The sequence below is a fragment of the Amyelois transitella genome, chromosome 18 (genome assembly GCF_032362555.1).
Source record: "Amyelois transitella isolate CPQ chromosome 18, ilAmyTran1.1, whole genome shotgun sequence".
NCBI classification, from domain to species: domain Eukaryota; kingdom Metazoa; phylum Arthropoda; class Insecta; order Lepidoptera; family Pyralidae; genus Amyelois; species Amyelois transitella.
The window spans coordinates 6,989,894-7,007,018 of NC_083521.1; the positions used below are offsets into that span (position 1 = coordinate 6,989,894).

Sequence of the window (17,125 nt, forward strand, 5' to 3'; positions counted from 1 at the left end):
TTTGTTCACGAATAGCGTAACACCGTCGGATGTGGCAGTAAAAGTGGCAGTTCGCTCGCCCTAAGACCAGTTTCCTTCAATTAGACGTTCCGGCAACGTCGAGTCCCGTATTCCTTGATATTTTCGCGGCGGGAATTATTGTCCCGGAGTAAATCTGCGGGATTCCGGTATCCAGGAATTCCTTTGTTTGCTGTTACTTTGTTTTGGGATTGAAGTGTACGTGTGAAGTGGTATTCTTGGGTTTAATTAATCGTTTTTTCAATTGAAAAGTTTTTGTGAGATGCCCTTTTCTCAGTTCAGTGAGTCTGTGCTTTAGTTTACGTTTTACAACGTTAACCTTCCATTTGTCTTAGCAGCATAATTGTAATTAGAAAGACGTAGTTTCTGCCTATTTCCTGGAGAAAGAGACGTGATAATAATGTATTAATTTTCAAATACAGTGTACGTAGGTATAAATCTTCTGGAAAACAGTTGAATTAGCCAACTCAGCATAATATGGGCTAAGCTTCTCAAGAAGACAATAAAAAGTTGCGCCATTCAGTTCACTAGCGCAAACAGATTCGCAGTAAAACCACCAATATTGGCCATACGCCAGCGGATATTTCAATTTTCTACAAAAAAAAAAAACAAATGGCAAACTTAACTGACAAGATCTTCCACTCAATATTGAAATCAATTACTTCACGTATAGATGCCAATTTGCAATGAGTGGTGTCGAGGTAATGAAATTGAAAATGAGATTATTAACGACTACAATTTACGACTGTCTTGTCATTTTGTCACTTCCTGATGTGGGAATAGATTTTAAAAGTTATGATTATTCTTGCTTTGAAGTCATAATCACACCTTACTTTTTCCAGAAGCTTGCTGATAAGCCCTTCAAACAAACAATCAAAGTTACTTAACATCCTTATAATATTAGTATAGATGTAAGTATTCTGATTTAATCTTGTTTAACTGATTATTTCGCTACTGATAATAATTATCCCATTAAAACATCCTATAAAACATGTCTCATTGTCGCAACTCAGTTTTTCTATCGTAAAAAGATATATGATTAAACTGATTATTTCGATATTGATAATAATTATTGAACCTAGAAAATAACTCTTGTTTCTCGAACGGTCGCGTAAAAAGGGACAAATTGTAAGCATTTTACAATTAAAAGTTACAGATGCGGTATCATTGGTATAATTGTGAAATTACACTAAATTGGATTGTTATTGTGTTGTATTATAGTAAGCACGGTATCTTGTTGTAATTTACCCGCATTCAGGAGTCGTAAAGTTTTAATTCTTTATTTTATCGAGTAATCTAGACAATAATATATAGGTACTCGTAGGTATTATACGATATGCTCTAAAGATTTCTTAAGAGCAGAAATGAAACATTGACAAAAATTTAACGAAAAATAATAAATTTTCAGCGAACAAAGTAGAACACTTTATTTAAACTTCTTATTCCTTAAATAGTTGGAAGTTTTATATGATTTCTTAAAATCTTTTCACGATGTCAAACTTAATATAAAATGTAATGTAAATACATAAAAGCAAAAATAAAATTAATTCTACTTATAGAATTATTTATTTACTCTAAAACAAAAAAAAAATAAACTATCGCACTCATTTGCAATAAAACACACAGTTTTGTTCGTTCGCGCCTACGGTATGATTAATAAAAAAAATATTTTATGCCCCCGCTTGCAAATAGAGTAAAAATCGTTCACTTCGCATCGTCCAGAAGTTACAAATCAAACCGAAATATATTGCTTATAAAAGTGCAACAAGTATGCGAAATGCACACAGCTCTTGGATGTGTATTTCCACTTGCTTTTATGGGCCATAAACCGTTTTATGACTGTCAGGATAATACCCATCCGGCTAAAAGGGTTTCGGGCACTCTGTAGTACCTATAGTCCTCTCGCTAATTAAAAATGTCTGACGGCATCTAGGTTGCTTCGATGTAGAAACTGATTGCTAGTTTGTTTTATGAATTTAAACATGTGAAATTAGAGACAAGTTTTCCTAGAATTTATCAGAAACGTAGGTAAATCCTAGTACATTATTTGAGTATAAGTGGGACTATTTTGCAAATGAGTACTGCCTACCAACAAATTGCCTACGTACTATGTAACCATAATTATTTTTGACTAAGACACGGCCTTATTTCAATCAAAGGGTAAGGAAATCGATATACGTAAAGATTTTTTTTATTTACCTATTTGATACGAATTTAGACAATAAAGTGTATCAGTAAATTTCCGACAGACGCCCAAAGGTGTTCATAGTGGTTAAAATGTAATCACACGGGCAAATATTTGTTTGGTTAGTTATATTAAGTTCTTGCAACGTCAACGGAACGCTAAACAAACTGAAAAGTCAATGACAATTATAATTTTTCACAAAATTTAGTCATCATTTGTTGCGATTGATCTTTTCTGATAGCCGTTGACGAGCTGTTTTAATTAAATGTTAACTTTTTAATTCATAACCTTGATTCTTGAACCAATGATCCCATTACTTATCTTCTTACAAGGTATTATTAAACCACTTTCTTTCGATTACTGCACATAAAAATCATTTGGCGGATATCGCCGGTCACATAATGCTGCCGTAACTGCCGACAAAGGGACGCTCCGAATGTCTGCCCGTAATAAACGTCTTTTTTTTTAAATTTTACATCGTTCAAGTTTCTGGCAATACCGGCGGTCCCGTGACGGTGCAAATCATGTGATTAAATTGTCACGATTCTTTATTTAATACTAGCTGTGCCCGCGACTTCGTCTACGTGGAATAGTTATTTTGGGCATCATTGAAGATCCAAGGATTAATAATTCTCCCCGAACTCAAAAACGATTTTTCAATTCGAACCAGTAGCAGTTCCTGAAATTAGCGCGTTCAAACAAACAAAATCTTCACCTGTATAATATTAGTATAATGTAGATGTTTATTTTCGTATTGATTTCTTGACAAGTGTAAGTAATTTTACATCATTCATGTGTTTTAATGTAGACAATGTGCATTCGTCCACAATTTAGATTTAAGAGATCTATATTTGTAAAATGACATCCGGTGCAAATGCTGCAGTGTAGTTTGTTCTGCCGCTTTTTCTACCCATGCGCTTTGGTAGCGGTAGTAGTTATAATTTGATTTAAGTTATGTGACGTCAACAAGTGATACCTTGTATCCAATTTGAAAATAAATCTATTCTATTCTAATCCATCGCGCGATACTTTCTACTACATACCATAAGCCCAGTAAACATTTTGCTAGGGTAATTGAGAGTTAAAAATCTGCTTTTTTTCATCATTTAACCCAGTCCAGAAGCATACGAATAAAGGCTCATTCATATAGTGCAATTTTTCATGCTGGTATGGTAGCGACAAAAACATAGTGTGCAAGCTGCTTCTGCGCGAGAAGAAAATAAGATTTGCTAGTCTTATAATTTTAGGGGTTTTCTTTGAGGTAAAGGCTTAGCATCATGTCACTATTTGGATCTTAATTTCATCATTAAACCTTTCATCTGAACGTGACTTTAGATCTTTTCGAAAGTTTTGGCTTCGGGGCTATCTCAATCTGGGTGATTGTTCCTGAAAAAATATTCATTATATACCTACCCTTATTCTCTCCATTGATGATTAAGGTTGCATGGAAAAGGTTAAGCTAACGCTTTTAGGCTAAGTCTTTCGTTGCAATGTTTATAATGAAATGTGAATTTGCTTTGTAATTTCTCGTGGCGCAATTAAGAGTTATTTTACTGCATTGTAAGGGATATAAACATGATTTATGTATGTAATATATAAGTTCATGTAATGTGGGAAGTAACATTTTACAGAAATAATTAGGTGGTTTACTGTCACTTTCGTACACTAGCATTTTACACACGAGTGAGTAATCGACGATTACGATTACAGCCTGCTATGGAATGGAAAGTGTATATGCTGATTACCGTTTGCTTTACAAGCGAAGACAATGACCAAGATTATCAGGGTTCCATAGCCTACAAGACAAAAACAAACATACAGTTAATCACGTCTGTATCCTTTATCGGGTAGACAGAGGCAATAGTCTCGAAGAGAAAGAAAGGCCACTTTCAGCTGTAAGGTCAACCTAATGTTGAAATTAAAATTCAGATTGTGACATTTGCTAGCCCATCGCATATAAGAAGAATCCCAAGATTATTCAGCCTTTATCCTATTCGCCTTTTTCGACAATCATGAAAAGAGATATACATATGTATATCTATATAGTAGCCATATTGTAAAACTAGCGAACCGCGCGGCACAGAAACCAATAAGTTTATTACTGTTAATAATATCACCGTTAATAATTTCAATGTGTCGTGTGGTTCCCGGCACCAGTACAAAAAAGAATAGGACCACTCCATCTCTTTCCTATGGATGTCGTTAAAGGCGACTAAGGGATAGGCTTACAAACTTGGGATTCTTTTTTTAGGCGATGGGCTAGCAACCTTTCACTATTTGAATCTCAATTCTATCATTGAACCAAATAGCTGAGCGTGGCCTATCAGTCTTTTCAAGACTGTTGGCTCTGTCTACCCCACAAGGGATAAAGACGTGACGTGACGTGTATGTAATAATATCACCTTTATCTTTTTAATCCCACTAACTGGTGTGTAATATATTGTATAACTAAAATGAAGCAGAACTCCTTATTTTTAAAGAAAGCTCCTATTCATACTTTCTCGCCACAACAATAGCCTATAATGAACATATAATTATTTGGTCCCATGCTCAATGAATGCTAACATTTGCTAATAAACGAGGCTTTATACACGTTCCTTCTTAAACAACATCGGTTTTTTTGTGAATACATATTTTGTACTTTTAATTTATTTTCGCCACTCGTTTTGAGGTGTTAAGGTCACAGCAACTTTTTGGCTGACTCGAATTCGATGAAATAATAAGCCACATAAGCAACTGATATGATGATGATGATATAAATTTGGTAAGACTAGAAAGCCGGAGGTTGAATTGGTAAGGTGCCTGGTTAAAATGTAATAATAATGGCGCAGGTTCAAATTCCACCTTAGCTATGTACCAATGACGATAACAATAACCCGTACTTTTAGAGTGAGAGAAAACATTATGAGGTTCCCCTGCAAAGGTTGCAAAGTTCAGATGGGAGTCGCTTCGTGTAAAAACCTGACTCACCATGGTGAAAGGCATAATCTGGGCCTTCATTCAGAGTGGTGAGTATGTAACTGGAACTAAAGCCAGGATAAAGAATATAAGACTAGGATGATGTGTGAGTGAACCCCCATAGAACCTATAGGTACGACTTCTACGGTGAACCCCTACTAAAAATCTCTACCACCTGGAAACAGAACTGCCCTGAATCCAGAAACAGAATCGCCCCCAGACGGTCGTAAACGCCCCCACTCTTGTACGTACACCAAAAAACATCGAAAACAAACAGCTTATATAATTATACAAGAAATAAAACACGTTTATTACAGTGGGTTTATTCGTTTTATGACCTCCCAGGATCGCTTCGGATAGACGTCAGTTGGAAGCCTAGACGTCGTAAATAAGTATGAAATATGATAATTGCGAAATTCTTCAATATATTACGATTTAAACATTGATGATTCGACTGACGTTTTGTAGGCCCATAACTCCGGGGTTCGGGGAATCGCGCCGTCTCGCTCACACATGCGCACGCGTCTCGCGAAATGAGACCCTCGTATTGTATTTCACGCGACTTGGCGTCACTTTTGCTCGCTTTTTCGCTATCTGTGGTATATCCTGCGGATGGTGTCTAGGGTTTTATTATCGTTGGTGTAGTTTACAAGTTAAGATTTGTGACTGACATCAGCACTAAATTACTTAGATGGTTCCTTTAAAATTAGAAAATTAGACCACAGGTGACGAATTCGGATACCTTATTTTGTGACTTCTTAAGTCTATTTTAACTTTATTTTTATTTTTAAAGATTGATGCCGTCTTGCCTTATGTGATTTTTACGCACTTCGACGTCGTGGTGTTATGTGAAAAGTATTTATTATAACAAGCCCTACAAAAATCACATCACTGTCCTGAAATAAAAAAAATATATCTTATAGATTCAAAATAACTGGTTTATTCTTTAAAATATATAAATCTATAAGACTATTAGGTTGCAATGATTTAGACAATCAGCAGAATGTGGCCTTTCAGACTTAACAAGACTGTTGGCTCTGTCAACCCCGCAAGGAATACAGACGTGACTAATACGTATGCAATGTATATATATATTTTATTAGCGTGTATCCTATGAAAACCGAATAGTCCAAGCGCGATTTCTGTCATCTCCTAAACAATACATTTTGTACACCTTGTGTGGTGTCTCCGTGGGACTATGAGGGCAGTAAAGGCTCGGCCGTTCGGTTAACCACAGCCCAGGATTATGGCTCACAGCGCATATAGTTTACAGCCATTGCCGGTCGTAATTGATCTCAAAGTGGGTGTTCTACTTGACAAGTGCTTACACTACTAAGCTATTATATACCTAGTACCTGACTGAAGCTAAGGAGGTGTCGGAAAACTTGCGACTCTTTTAAGCGATAAGCTGTCAGTATATTTGAACCTCAGTCTCATTGCTGTCCAAAATAAATCCTATTAAATTTGGATTTTGATCTGACCATGCACCAAAATACGTTCGGATTAAACTAAGGTACCATTGTCTTGGCCTTCAATGCCCAACATCCCATTTATCCTCGCCTTGAAATATTTGATTCATCGTTTCAAGATGACTAATCTAAGCATACATGCAGTCACGCCTTGCGGGGTAGGCAGAGCCACGTTCAGCTGTTTGGCTTTATGATAGAATTGAGATTCAAATAGTGAAAGGTTGCTAGTCCATCGCCTAAAAAAAGAATCGCAAGTGTACAATCTAAGCATTCTCTTATCGATTCCGTTATCCCGCTTCCTAAACCTGTCACTCAATTTCACACCAATCAGTTCTTGATTACTTACCTACACCAAAAAGTCAAACTGTACGCTAGATGAAATTTTAATTAAGCCTTTTCAATTTGATATCGCATATTAATCACTTTTTATAGACATGTTTGCAATTAGTGCTTGAATCGCGGGCTACTGCCGCGGTAAATTATGTGTGACGTCGCAATTAATGTAAGTTGATTAAAGTAGTTCATTGATTAATGTCCGATTGGTATGAACTTAAAAGGGCATTTTGCTTTTACAACTTACTTCATCTTCTGTCGCAACGTAATGCTTGTCCAATTTGACGTTTCAGCACCAGAGACCCTTATTCACGAACGTTTGAATCTCAATTCCATATTTAGCCATAGAGCCGAACGACTTTTTTAGCTTTGGGAGACTTTCGGCTTTATTACCCCGTAATGAATGAAGAGTTGATTAAAGTACGTATGTATTGATAAGGCCACCATAAGGCAAATATTTAATCATCTCTCTACGGATTAACAGAGATAATAGAATCGTGAATAGACCCCCAGCGCGTTTGAATCACTGGCTAGAAAAACCGAAACCAGCGAATCCATCTCGCGTTTCTTTGCAAAATGAAGATATTTTTCGGCGTTTGCAGACGGCGCGCGTTTCTCGAACGGCGCGTTTGAACTGCGTTGCTATGAAACGCGGCTATTCGTAGTCATAGACTATCTATACACTCACAATCACGCTGTAAACGTATCCGAATTACAAATTAATCTGTCCATCCCAAAATGAATCACAATGTATTACAAACTAGAGGCCGCCCGCGACTTCGTCCGCATGGAAACCCTATCAATCCCGCGGGAACTCTGGGATAAAAAGTAGCCTATGTGTTATTCTGGGTCTTCAGCTACCTACATACCAAATTTCATGGTAATCGGTTTAGTAGTTTTTGCGTGAAAGAGTAACAAATATCCATACAAACTTTCGCCTTTATAATAGTAGTAGGATAAGGCACACAATCCTAAAATATACTTTTATAAACGCATGATTCTGAAATCAGCCTGACGTTTTCGATGCTAAGACAGTTATATTCTCCTGTTTATCGGGAAGTCGGATGAACCGTAGTCTCACCTGCTGATAACCAGAATTTCCCACCTGCGGGTGGTGGGTTACTGGCAATCATGATAGAAGCCAAGAGGATGAATGGTGATAGACGAACGACATTTGAACTCTTTTCAAACTTACTTTCTTTTTCTCCTGATATCAATATCAGTATGGTCAATAGTTAATGAAATCAAAGGTTACTGACGTAATGTACTTACGAGTATCAATCAGTCAAACGAGTTTCATTGATCTTTCTATGAGTAATAGACATAGCTAAAATGACGTAGGCGTTCACTAAAGGTGGACTTTCAGTAATTCTCATAGGTGGAAAGCGAAAGCTGGAATATTCAAAATATACTGCATTGTCATACTGCGATATTTCTTGACCTACGCCATAACTGCGATATTACAATGTCAAAGATAGCTATTATAAATGCACGTTATCTTATCAAATGTGTAAACACACCTTACCGCATCGGTTTCGGCAGACGAGTCTTATTTGACCTGTTTGTGTAAATAAATATTGTTACATTAGGAATGAAGCTAGGTTTAAAAAAAAAAAGGAAAAAAATCGCGAATGAAGGACGGTGGGCAAATGACGGTTATCAAAAGTCGATAAAGTAAATTTTCCATTTTTCTTAAATTTTCAATTTCCCGATGACCCTTTCGCGAACATCAAAACTATATATATACATACCTTTAGTCACGTCTATTTCCCTTGCGGGGTAGATAGAGATAGAGAGGGAAGATATTGAAAACACTGATAGGCCACGTTCAGTTGCTCGGTTTAATGATAGAATTGAGATTCATTTAGTGACAGGTTGCTAGCCCGACACCTAAACGAAGAATCCCAAGCCTATCAAAACTACATCTTCTCACTAAAAGAATAAATTCAGGATAATGATACGATAATTTTGATTGAATTGTCCAAGGATCAAACCAGTTGCAAACAAACCCTACATGTCAAGGCATTGGAATCTTCAAGTCATTGGTTAGTTGATTTTGAGCTCTAAAATTTTCGAAACAAAGTGAAAATTCCATTTGCACAGCTTGTTTTATAATCAGTTTAATTTGTGCGATAACCTAATTAGCAATGTAACTAAATTGTAAGACACATTATCGCGATTATATTGTAACTAGCTTTTGCCCGCGAATTCCGTACGCGTGTACTGTGGAATTATATTATGAAATGAAATATTATAGCCACTTTTTTACAGTCGCCAGTAGAATTAGCTTATTACAGTAGCTGTACTGCTTTGCACTGCCTTTCACACCGACGACGGCTAGAAAATAAAATAAAAAAATGCTTCACAGATAAGGCGTTTTACTAAATTTAAATTGAGGGTTTATTTAACGAATTATTGTTTATCAATAGAAAGCATTTCAGAAAATGCTTTAATATGACTGAGTTTTATTGTAACAAGATGGTGAATAGGTACTCCTGGTATTAAATATAGAACTGTTTTGGAAAAAACTAAAACGTTGATCTCAATTCTATCAATAAGCCAAACAGCTGAACGTGGTCTAAGTATAAGTACAAGACTGTTGGCTCTGTCTACCCCGCAAGGGATATAGACGTGATTATTTATATGTATGTATGTTGACAGATGAAAGAACAGGATCAGATGCTTGGACTTTTTACGATGGACCTTAAACTTAGTGTTCATCTACATTCTTTTAAGATTTTGTTCTTGTACGTAAGCTCTGGATTCAAAGCGATATTAAATATCAATAATAATAAATACTTATATAATAAATAAAATAAGTATTAATAAACGATCCCCACGTATCAATTTACCATACCAATAGAACAATCGGGCCAATATTTTTTATTTTGACTGTCTGCTAAGTTTTTACGGCTAAACCGCCGGCTGTCCAGCCTTCTAGATGCCGCCTTCCTTTATCATTTCATCGTGTTTCATACAGATCGCGTGCACATTGTTTCAGTGCAAAAGGTTGAACCTGTTACCAAACCTATGGGTATGAAATGCACCATATGGTATAATGTTTCCTGGGCAAGCAATTCCTTGTGAAATTGTCCCCGCAGGCCTTGTTCAGCAATTGTACGTGAACAATAAAAAAAAATATCCAGGTCGATATTTTGTTGTTAAATATTTCTCGTATGAACTTTAAGGAATAATGTTATTGTAATCTATGAGATCTGTAATTTCGAGTTCTGTTGTGTTTTTTTCTTTGTTCCTCTTCGAAGCGAGACTTATTGTTCGTTGGCTCTTCAGAAGTAAAATTTGAAAGAAATAAAATGAGAGGAATTATAGTAAAATATGTACTCAATTATTGACAATATGCCGGTTGAGTGCCTTGTAGAGAAGTAAGTAGTCAAGTCAGTGTCGGGCCATGTACAGTGTAAGCTCTGAAAATTGTAAGTTTGCAATCAGAAAAACGCAACGTAGGTACTTAGGCATATTGTTATGGACAACTACGTAACAACATGAAAATAACAACTACAATTAAACTACACGAAAATATACAACATCTCGGAAATTTTGAAGTTCGCGTTGTGTCTCGTTAAAGTGTAAACTAACCCTAAGATTCACTCCCGTGGGAAATGTTAGAAATGTTTCTGCAGCTATACCTAAATATGATAAATATTTCCAATTTCAGCAAAATGCTCTCCGTGACGACGAATAACCTTTTAATTTATTTATCCTTATTATTTTTGAATAGCTTACATAAAAAAAATCACAATCACAGCACTACTTTACCAAAGCTGTTAAACCACCTGTTGTCGACATTGACCTAACGAAAAAACAAAGTAAATCTAACCTAACATCGTGGCTTCACTATTCAGTCATTATGCCACAGTGAGTTATATTTCTTAGCCGTCAAAGTCCACATTAACTTGGCCGGTATGCTATGGGATTTGCGTGGCTGGTCCCACCACAATTATACCCTCTGACCCAGTGTCGACTAACCTATTTGGTCTGGAATTGAGTTGTCCAATTCCATCAAAATTCGATGTCTAGCCTTGCATTGTAAACAGGTACGCAGCCACATAGGTCATCATCACGAGGTAGTCTTCAAGTAGTTACCTATTGGCTGAAATGTGTCACAGGTTTTGTTAATTCAATATTGTATTAGGCATTTGGTCTCACCTGATGATAAATGACAATAAAGACGAAAGTTGCTGTTTATATCATCAGAATTTTTTTTGCTTACTACATTTCAAGTTTAATTTGAGTTTCTCGTTTTTTGTGAATAGCAAAAGTAAGTCCTTAAAGTGATTCTAAAAATAATATGGATATTTTCATGGGACGCTGCATGGTTGATACCAATCTTCAAGAAGTCAGGGAAATGCAAAATACTTTGATCATATATCTAAGATTATAAATGCGAGAGTACGTTTGTTTGTTACGCGTTATCTATTAAAACATTCTTCTTGAAATCGCGTATAAATAATTGAAAAGTCTGGAGAAGGGCCAAGGGCAACTTTTCATCCCGGTAAAAACTATGGTCCAAGCGGGATTTTCGAAAAACCATTTTTTTTGTAGCAGGCGAAGCCGCCGGATAATGCTAGTTGTTTATAATTTTTAATGGCGAACCGCACGCCCACATGTGCATACTGATGTCAGTTTTAATTTAGTCCTTATCTCTTCGGAGAGGAGTCCAGGGTATAACCGAATATGGAACAATCCACTGGACAATACTAGAGAACCAGTTGCCTGAGGGTGCACGTTTCTTTACAAATTTTTGCCTCACCTTAAAAGTATCCGGTCAAATTAATGTAGTACTGTAATGTACATTACTCAGAAAAAATCATAGGTCGCGATATTTTTGGTCCTTTTCATCATCTTTATTTTATTAGGGTTTAACCGTTCGACCACTTACGCTCTACACAATTTTCTTGCAAATTTCTTTCTTAAAAAATTAGACCCAATAAATGCTAACACCTGGCAGTAATTCGCGTATCTGTGGTAGGTCGGTATAAAAGCTCAAAGCTCGGTAGGTCGTACAAGGTATAAAAGCTTACCGGTGTCGCCGGATTAACGACGCTTTAACGGCCAATAAATTCGTTTAATAACGTTTAAAAATCTGACGTTTACCAAGGTAATGTGACGAGAGTCACCGATCGCTTCATCCGAATTAAAATTGTAATAAATTATAAATTAATTACTTATGATATTTATAACTTACACAAGACACACACACACATATACTACAACCATTAAGCTATTATTGTAAATTAATTATGTATGTAATAACACAACACATATATATTTATTTATAGAAATTAAGTATGGTATTCAGCTGCGTAATTGTATCCTTCCAGTTTTGAAATTTCTGCCTCTGTCAAGCCCGTAAAAGATCAAGACGTGAATAAGTATGTTCTAAAAAATGCATCTTAATATTTTCAGGACTGTTATATCAAAAGGCTTGATTTTATTCAGTTGCATTTTTTTCAGAGCCTATGTTTCAGACCCACAGAAATTTATTTCCTAATTATTTTGAATGAAGGGTCATCATAATCATACATTTATCGAATTGATTATCGAATATAATTATAAATTTTAATGTATATTTATGTTTTTTTTTTGTCCATATTCCACGTCTTGGATGTTTATACATGTAAATTTATTAGATAATAGAGAAGGTATGATAAGTATCTGAAAGCTCGAACTTATTTTGAGACTAAGTTATTTATCCAGTACCTATACCTAGGTACATATAAAACTTTGTATGTATGTTATAACCTTTATAATGCTTTGAGTCTGCTTGTCACGTGTTAGCATTTTGTTCGCCGAGGCTTGTTAGCTAGACAGGTATAATTTTATTACTTACTTACCACATAATATGTAGGTTCGACGGTAATAAATTATTAACCTTTACGTTTGTAAATTGGCTGTCTCTTTATTTTATTGATATTTAAAACACCACTAACATTTACGTGTTTGGTTTTTAACTCCCTGTAAAATCATGTAAGTACCTACATGTTTTACATACATACATACATATGGTCACGTCTATATCCCTTGCGGGGTAGACAGAGCCAACAGTCTGGAAAAGACTGAATGGCCACGTTCAGCTATTTGGTCTAATGATAGAATTGAGATTCGAATAGTGACAGGTTGCTAGCCTATCGCCTAAAAAGAATCCCAAGTTTGTGAGCCTATCCCTTAGTCGCCTTTTACGACATCCATGGGAAAGAAATGGAGTGGTTCTATTCTTTTTTGTATTGGTGCCGGGAACCACACGGCACATGTTTTACTTCAGGAGTAGGTATAGGGTACGTTACTTAAGGATTAGCAAAATTCCCATGCCATCAGGATTTTGCAGATAAGAAATAGCGTAAAGAGTAACCATGGCATCGGCTAAATTAAAAAAAAAAATATGTTACAATAAAAACAGACATAGACCCCAATAGATACCGCAAGTTCATCTCTATGAATATCAAGTGTATAATGATTTTTTCGCTTGCTGTAAAGTCTTATGGCGAGTTATAGGATAAATCGTCAGGTCATGATGAGAAAAGTTGTTTACTTGACCTGGGTTTGTGGTGTTTATTAATTATTATTATATTATTTATAAACACCATCTATGTGATTTGTCTCGTATATAATTATTAATCGATTTTTTGGTACTATTCTTTTTTACTAATTCACTGAGCCTCAATTGATACATTCATTTTTATAAATTTGCGCAGTTTATGTCTGTTTACTGCTCTTGTAAGACAAAACATCCAGAGTACGGTCAAGTCTATACCGCTTTATTATCTTGGACCGTGCTCATAAAAGTAATATCGTAGCAAATTATCCACTGAAGACGGTTCGTAATTAACAATAAAACCAAATATTTATTCGGAAAAACTTTCGAAATAATACAATTTAAACTTAGTTGAAATAATCAAAGTTAAAAAAAAAATGTTTTTCAAACAGTCTATTTAAACTTACCTAATTAAAAAAACTCATGGATTTTTTTATAAATAGAAAATAGTTGTTGTAGGTTACAAAAAATGGACACATCGAATTATTTTATCCATGATTATTAAGTAGTTTACAATGTTCCGAATACGCTATTTATTTGCATTGGCATTTAATGCGTTTTATTGTTTCTCGCCGAACGACTTTTATGTCACATTTGCATATTTTTATAGTATTCCAGCGGCGAAATTAAAGTATTATAAAAACGTTGCAACTCTAAGCGATACAGTGCAGTCGTAAAAAAATGTTTTCGCTCGTAAAATCGGGGAATAAAACCGTCGGTGCAAAAAGTCTGGTCGTTAAAATGTGATACCGCGTGATACATTTGATTCTCTGATGCAGTGTCTGGGTTTTTGGGGATGTCAATGGGTTGGAAAACGGTGGTTAAAGGGCCTTACGCTTGGTCTGTTAATAACTCGTAAATACGTTTTATTGCTTTATTATGGCTTAGTAATAGTTAAGAATTTAATGAAGTGTCGTCATCGTCGTGGTTTATCCCCGGCGAAGAAAAAGGGATATTATTAGTTCCGTGTCATAGTAGTCCATCGTGTCCGTTTGTATCTAGACACAATACCATAAATACAAACAAGAGTAGAGATCATATAGCGCTTTTTTAAAAGGAAATTCATTAATCGACGTTTCATATAAAATAACACCTATTACCATGAGAGTTTCACATCACTATATAGTCAAATCAAGGTCTGTCTGTCACTGTCCCGTCTGTATGTATGTATGCTTAAATCTTTAAAACTGCACAACGGATTTTGATAATTTTAATAATATAGATGGAGTGATTTCAGAGGAAGGTTTATATGTATAAATGCTACCCGTGCGATCCGGGGTGGGTCGCTAGTTTATAATATAATTTGTATGGATTTTCGTGCAAGTTCATCGGTTCACAGCACGTGCAGTATAAACTTAAATATCGTATAATTAAGATAGCACATTCAACTTCCTGAGCGAAAATATTATTAAGTATGAAATGACAATAACAATGCATAATATATGCAAGCACAAAATAACATATTCAAAGAGTTTGTCTGTCCATCGATCTTCGGCCATATTTTTGCAATGAATGCATCGTCAAAACAGCATATCCAATGACGGGGCTGTATACTAAACGTGTCTGGAATTGTAAATGACAATTACAGATGGGAATTTTGAAAAATACCTACTCATACGACATTAAAGTAAAGTTCATTAGTGTCGAGTACGTTGTAAAGTAAAGAAGTAATTTTTAGATTTATTTTACGTTATCATTACGGCACTTCGCACGAGGTAACATTCTGAAATTCTGAATTACATGCAGTTTTTGATTAGAAGTTCTGATGCAAGTGAATAAAATACCATACAAATAAACAAAAAACAATCCAGAGGTTTGACGTGCATCCGCAAATCGAACCCCGTTACGTAATAGGCTTGAATAACATAAAATTGAAAACATCAAACAACACAGTCTAAAATTAAAAGTTCTAAGTCACTTTGTAGATATAACAATAGTATCCCCGCGGCTCCGCCCGCTTAAAGCGAATAAGGGAATTATTTTTTCTTCTTCCAAAATTCCGGGAAAACCTCTCTCAGTGCAGCCCTAGAATCAGAAACCTACGCGCCACATTTCAAATCTCTAGAACCAGCTCTTTGGGCTATACTTTGAAATGTCAGTAAAAAGTCAGCATTATCTTTTAAAACATGGTCGCATGCCCCTTCAATCTCTTTCATCTTCGCTCGCATTTCTTGTTGCACTCTTCTATCATAGTATTAATGCAATTCTGTAATCTGTCTGTATGTGTACCTTAATAAATAAAAAAAAATAGTGTTTAACAGCCTAGGGTCCGCTTGATGCCCCTTAAGGCGAAACTACGTTGTATATAGGCCATGAAGTGAAAGATTTTGAAAGCAGGTTGACTAAGCAAATATACAAGGAGAGTGTGGAGGGAAAGGTCGGAGTGGAAAGGCCTAGACGAACGTATCTTGATCAAATTAAGGACCTGGCAAAGGGTTAACTCAAGGGTACCCGAAACTGCCGAGCTTGTATAAAGAGAGTTATGAATGTGGATGAAGCGAAGGAAGTATACAGAGTTCGTGGCAAGTGGAAAGATGTAGTCTCTGCCTACCCCTCCGGGAAAAAGGCGTGATTATAAGAATGTATGTAGGCCATGCAGGCTTCCTTTTAACAACCATTGTTTAGATAAGAGATCCAAATTAAATAAACACAGGTGTAAACGTGTTTAAAGTACCAGATAACTTATCCGGTGTCCATCAACCAAATAGTTTCTAGGAAGCTTAGAATAATTGAGCAACTAACTGATCTAATGTTCTTCGAAATAGGTTTTAAGAAAACATTAAGCTTGTAATTTATAAACATTTAAATTTTTACATATGTTTGTATATGTAAAACTGTTTAACAATTCTAGGCATCAAATCCATATGGTTATATTTTTTTTAAAGTAGAAGTGTATAAAACAATAATAGTTCTGCACTTCAGACCTTCATCTGTAGGTACTCATTTTGGATTAAAGAGAACAGATTTTTATTGTGGTCTGTAAATAATAATATTGATGATATTTGGCACAGAAACAGACAAAATCTTGAGGGTGAGGCTACTTTTATTCTGGAAAGACCCACGAAAGCTAAACTCTACAAGAAAGTTTTGAAAAATTTTCTTTAAAAAAACATGATTTTTTTTTATTTTCATTGTAATTTAGCAAAAATCACTCGTTTTTTTTGTATTCATTGTATTGCAAAATGCAAAGCTCATTGTTTTTACAATAAAGTTTTAATAAATAAAGTACAGTAACACTTTTCTTACTCTTTTATTATTATTGTATTGATCGCACTGCACAAAAAGAGGATTTCGCCCTCGTGAGAATTTTCCTTTTTATAATATTCTTTGAAAGTAAAAAATATTTTTACATATTGTACATGTACTCTTACGCTTACACAACTCTTTACAAAGATATTCATCAAAAGTTGCAACGCATAGCGTTTTTAAAGTAAACAATTGTATTGCGTTTATCTCAAGCCGAAATTAGTACTCCTTTTGTGTCCGCCGTCACGTTTCTTACCAAGAAACCGGTCATATATCCTCAATGGGGAACTTATACAAAAATCGCGGAACCTGTCAATAATACGATAACGTGGAAGTGACACTTATAATGCGGACGTACACCTA

At 35.4% G+C, this 17,125-nt stretch overlaps 1 protein-coding gene across 5 annotated transcripts in view; it reads left to right on the plus strand.

Annotated features, from left to right (window-relative positions):
- Positions 1 to 17,125, plus strand: part of LOC106130043 (protein doublesex) — a 121,610-nt gene that overhangs the window by 9,645 nt on the left and 94,840 nt on the right. The window lies entirely within an intron of this gene.